Here is a 6,054-nt window from a genome sequence, read left to right as displayed (position 1 = left end):
AGTATTAATTGCCTGACCATCACCTTTAATGAACTTGACTTCCGGCCAGTTAGGGGGCATGTTCTGTGTCGGGTCTCTGTCTAGTCTTACTGTCAGCAAGTGCAGGCTTGGGACTCTCTATTTGGTCCTGATGTCTGTGTGTTTCCATAAACATTCAAATCTTAGAGTCAGAAAATCCATTAAACTGAACATATCTATGGCTCTAACATAACTCTCTGGCAAAGGCCAAGAATGACTTCCTTCACAATATCTAAATTAGAATGGAATAAGTTGTTGATCTATGACATCTCTTGCAAGGATATTCACATAACTGCAGCATTGGAGTGTCACAGATGGTGGCAATCAATGGATCCACCATCCTTCTCAATGCTTTTGCAGCTACCTCCTGCCAAGTACCTGTACTTCTGTCCTCCAGGAAGTGAAAACAAGTACAATTCTCACATCGAAGTCTTACAAAAACAAAATCCTCCCCTCCAAATCAAATGAAAGGTTTAGAAAATGACTGCTCCAACACTTGCCCACAGATTCCATTTCACCTTAGCTTGAAAACTGAAGCAGATGGGCAGCAGATGTTTTAAAATTTGGCATGATCTTATGGTTCCAAACACAGGACTCTGCCAAACCATTGATGGTCATATGTTTTCTTCTCCAAGTAAGACTGCTCTTTCCCTTGCTGCCCATGATAAGGATATTTTCTAAAAGCCTTTGTTCCCATCTCCTAGCCTGCTATTCATCTGTCAATTTCCTGTCAGCTTTTACTCAACAACTCTAAAATGTTCTTCTCCCAAAATTACTTCAGGTGATTTTGTTGCTGCTTCGCTCTAAAATGATTTTCTTAAAGTTTATTCTTTCAGGGGATGTGAGTGGTACTGGCTAAATCAACATTTACTCTCTATCTCTATTTGCCCTTGAGTCACCATCCAGAATTGCTGCTGTCTATGTAGGGCAGGTACGTTCACAGTGCTGTCAGGAAGGCCCAGGATTTTGACCCAGCGAAAATGAAGGAATGGAGTGTCATTCCAAATCAGGATGGTTATGTAGCTTGGAGGGGAATTTGTTATGGAAATGTGTTGCTGGAGAAGCGCAGCAGGTCAGGCAGCATCCAGGGAACAGGAATCTGGGGAATTTGTTACCCAGGTGTCTCCAACTCTTGCCCTTCTTGATGGTAGGGGTCATGGACTTGGAGGGTGACATTGAAGGAGTCCTGGTGAATTGCTCCAGTACATCCTGTTGATTGTATGCACTGCTGTCACTGTGCATTGGTGATGAAGGGAGTGAAAGTTTAAATTAATGGATTGAGTGCCAAATGAGTACACACATTTGCCTTGGATATTATTGAGCTTCTTGAGAGGTGTTGGAGCTGCAGTTATCCAGGCAAGTGGAGAGTATTCCATTATACTCATGCTTTGTGTCTTTCAGATGGAAGACATGCTTTGGGGAGTCAGGAGGTGAGTTACTCATCACAAAATTCCTCGTCTCTGATCTTCTTGTTGCCCTAGTATTCATATGGATGGTCCACTTCAGTTTCTGGTCAATGGTAACTTCCAGGATGTTGATGGTGGGTTATTCAGTGATGGCAATATCATTGAATGTCAAGGGCAAAAGGTTAGATTCTCTCTTATTGGAGATAGTTATTGCCTGGCATATGTGGGCACAAATGTTACTTGACATGCATTCATTCAAATGTGAATGTTGTTTAGATCTTACTGAAGCAGTCCACGTCTGCATACATATCTGAGAAATCATGAATGTTGCTGAATACTGTGTAAACACTAACAAACATGCCCACTTCTGAAGTTATGAATGAAGCAGCTGAAAATGGTTGGACCTTGGCACTACCCTGAGGAACTTCTGCAGCAATGCTCTGGTGCTGAAATGAATGAACCATCATGCTCACACATTTTCCTTTGACTTCAACCATGGTGAGGTTTTTTTTCCTCTTATTCCCATTTACTTCATTTTTGCTCTGGCTTCTCCTGCACACATTCAACATAAAAGATGACTGTCAACTCATTTCTGGAATTTAGTCCTTTTATCTATATTTGTACCAAGATTGTAATGGGATCTGGAGTCAATTACTCTTGGCAGAACCCAAAATGAGCATTAGTGAACAGATTATTCATGATACCTACCACCACCTTGTTGGTGGTTGACAATGGACTGATGAGGCGATCTTTGTAATAACTGGCTTTGTTCTATATTTTGTCCGACATGAAAGCTAAAAAATTCAAGACTGATGCTTCAGTGATGAACTGAAGGAATGCTGGACTGCGAGTGGAAACACTTGGATGGGTCCTTTTCAGTATTGTTCATGCTGACTTTTGATCTACCTCATTGAAACTACTTGAAAGACGTATATAGACATGCCCTGCTGACCATGGAGAATAATTTGGTTATAAGTAGTTTACTTAAGAGATAAAAGAGGAATAACAATTACAAAAAAAATGTATTTCGAGAGGATATATTATTGAATATTTTTGCCGCTAACCTCTAAGCGACCCAAAAACTTTTCCTATTTCACATCTACAAAATCTTTGCATGTTTTATATATTTGAACTTATTATATATAGTATGATTAAATTTTGAACTTTGTCAGTTTTCTTTTAGTAAGGTTCTCTGCCATCTCTGACTTCTATGAGGGTCTACTATATTTCTCAGGCTGGATGTATCTGTTGTGTCCTGGTATGGGGCAGGAATGCACAAAGGGATCTGTAAAATCCAAAAGCAAATGACTCATCCTCCTTTGTGTTGATTGCCTGTAGCAGCTCCCACTCACTTGACAGATACAATGAAGATGACAGAAACAACTAATATTGATTACTGGGTTGCCAAATGCTTATATCTTCACTTAATGGTCTTTGCAAATGCATCAACATAGATCCTACCAATTTGATTTTATCCATATCCTGAATGTGCCTGGAATACTTACCAAATATCTTCAATACTCACTGGAAGTCCACTCTGGTACTGTTGGAAATTCATTTTTGATTTGCAGCTTTAATATATTCGTGAGTTATGTTTCTCCATGTGTCCAACCTGCATCAAAGGGATGAGATGTATATAAATCAGGCTGTTAGTAATCATTCTTTTCTCCTTGGGCTACTGTGAGACAGGTTGTCTTTCTCACATAAAAGCTTTTTACTTCATAAATATGTGGTCCAACATCACACGGATTATTACATCCCCTGGAGTTTTGAGATGCATTTAGAGTACAATGGAGAAATCAAATATTCTTTTATAAGATTCAGTAGTAACATCCTGCATTTGTATTACATCATGACAATAGTAAATTGGCATAGGCTACTTCACAGAAGGGAGAGAAGAAAAATTTAATAGCAGCAAGCCAAAGAAAGAAACACTAGGAAAGGTGATTGAAAGTATAATCAAAAGAATAAGTTCTAAGGAGTGTCTTATATGAGGATAAAGGGACAGAGAAGTGTATGGAGCTAATCCCAGCACTTACAGCTGAGATGGTTGAATGAAAAGCTGCTAACAGTGAGGCAAAGGACATAATAAATGCACAAAAAGCCAGAGTTGGAGGTGTACTGAGGTTTCAGTAGAGGAGGGCTAGAAGTTACGTGAGAAGGAAGTAAGGAGGGCCAAGTTGAACACATGATGAGAATTTAAAAACCTATGCATTTCTAAGATTTGGGATTTAGGCCCCAGTTTTCTAAAAAATAGACAGTTAGCTATTCATAAATAATTTTAAGTTAGTTTACTAATTCCCTTAAGACATGTCAATTTAGATATAGAACATCTAAATAGTCACGTAAAGTCCACAACTGTGACCATTAAGTGTGATTCACACATATCACACATGCCATACACCTTTCTGTCCCTCTATCCTCATTTAAGACACTCCTTAAAAATTATCTCTTGATGTTGATGTTGTGTTGATCTCAATAAGTTACGAAGGCAACATCCTGCTCTGTATCTGGACTGTTAGAGGACATTCCCACTCTTCTTCTTTCTGAATCCATTTTCCAGTCAAAGAAAAAACTTCAAAAAGGCTAACGGAATGCTGGTCTTTATATCATAAGACTAGAATACAAGGATGCAGAAGTTATGCTGCAGTTATACAAAACCCTGGTTCGACCCCACTTGGAATACTGTGAGCAGTACTGGGCACCACACATTAGGAAGGCTATATTGGCAAATGTTGATTCATAAGAATGACATGTGGAATTCAGGGGTTAAGTTATGCGGAGAGTTAATTCAAACTAGGCCTGTTTGCTCTGGAATTTTAAAGATTAAGGGATGATCTGATCAAACCCCTCAAAATATTAACAGATAAAGTGGATAAAGATAAAATATTTCCATTGTTTGGAGATTCTAGAGCTAGGAGGCATAGAAAAAAAATTACAGCCAGACCATTCAAAAGAGATGTTAGAATGCACTTCTACACATAAAGTTGGGAAATCTTTTCCAAACAGCAGCTGATACTCGGTTAGTTGTTAATTTTAAATCTGAGATAGATAGACATTTTTTTTGTTAAGCAAAGGTATTAAAGGATATAGGCCAAAGGGAGGTATATGGAGTTAGGCCACAGATCAACCATGATTTCACTGAATGGTGAAGCAGGCTCGAGGGACTGAATGGCCGACTCCTGTTCCTATAATCCTCTATTCCTTTCTGAAGAGCACTGTTACCTGAAGAGAGACCTCCCTAACAAGTACATGTTAATACACCAATCACCCATGTAATGAAAACAAGTCAGGTAGCCAAATGCCAAGATAGTCATCTCACTCTAAGCCCATCTCTGCAGCTTGGGGTCAGATTATGCAAAGCTTGGAACATCATCCAGCTGTTTCTGAACACATAGAAGATAAGGAGCTGCATAAGATGAGAGAAAATAATAGAGAGAGTAGTAGAAATAATTGTAGTTGTACAATGGTAGAAAGGAGAGTGATAAAATGAATGCGGTATCAGCTAATTTCATAACTTCTTTACCATAAGGAAAACACCAGTTTGTCAATTAGCCCTATTACTTACACATTGGTAGCCTGCAAATCCTTTAAGGGAGCAATCAGAGTGGCGCTGAATAAATAGGACTTCGTGTGAGTTAAGACACTGATTATAGAGTTTTGGATGAGCTTATGTTTGTGGGAACTGGGAAGCTGGTCAAATTGGCATGGAATAATTGAATCTGAGGCACTGTTCAGGCTTTCAGAAGCAAATAGGCTGAGGATTAGACAGAAATTTGTGAAACTGCAAAGATGAAAGAGATTGTGGCTCCATTGGTAACACTCTGCCTCTTCTCGACCTGTCTCTGTGGCGCAATTGGTTAGCGCGTTCGGTTGTTAACTGAAAGGTTGGTGGTTCAAGACCACCCAGGGACGGAGAGTTCGTTGTTCTCACTCCTACTGCTTTCTTAGACTTGTCTCTGTGGCGCAATTGGTTAGCGCGTTCGGCTGTTAACTGAAAGGTTGGTGGTTCAAGACCACCCAGGGACGGAGAGTTTGTTGTTCTCGTTCCCTCTGAATGAGAAGGTAGTGTGCTCAAGTCTGGTTTCAGGACTTGATAGCAAGAATTAAGGTTGACATTCTAGTTCAGAACTGAGAGTATGCTGTATATTTGGAAGTGCTGTCTTTCAGATGAGACGCTAAACTGAGGTCCCATCTTCTCACTCTGATGAACATAAAAGATTTTGTTGCACTATTTCAAAGAAGACCAGGGGAGTTAGTGCTGACCAATATTCATCTCTCAAATCAACGTGACAAAAGCGAGCACCTTGACATGACCAAATTACTGTTTGTGGAATCTGAGAAAGTAAGTTAAAAACTAAGACAGTGGCATACCTTTAAGTCAATATTTTGTAACTCTCAGCAGAAATTTATCACAGTGAGAAAGAAATGTTCTTTGATAAGGATGCACCATCAATGACTAAAAAGCAAATTAAGAATAACATAAAATTGAAAGAAGCTCTAAACAAATCTGCAAAGATGTTAGCTTGGTCAGTAGTTTGAACAGAATTTAACAATCAGTAAATAATGACTCAAAATCTATTAAAGAGGGAGAAAACAGAATATGAGAGAAAGCAAACCAATACTATAG

At 39.1% G+C, this 6,054-nt stretch overlaps 1 non-coding gene across 1 annotated transcript; it reads left to right on the top strand.

Annotated features, from left to right (window-relative positions):
• Positions 1 to 5,379: 5,379 nt before the first annotated feature.
• Positions 5,380 to 5,453, top strand: trnan-guu (transfer RNA asparagine (anticodon GUU)). The gene has a single exon. It is a non-coding gene; the product is annotated as a tRNA-Asn (tRNA).
• Positions 5,454 to 6,054: the final 601 nt, after the last annotated feature.

This window comes from Chiloscyllium plagiosum, unplaced genomic scaffold, assembly GCF_037043375.1.
Source record: "Chiloscyllium plagiosum isolate Xiang-an unplaced genomic scaffold, Cpla_swu_hap1 HiC_scaffold_10, whole genome shotgun sequence".
In the NCBI taxonomy this organism is placed as follows: Eukaryota; Metazoa; Chordata; class Chondrichthyes; order Orectolobiformes; family Hemiscylliidae; genus Chiloscyllium; species Chiloscyllium plagiosum.
This window is presented reverse-complemented; position numbering and strand designations above follow the sequence as displayed.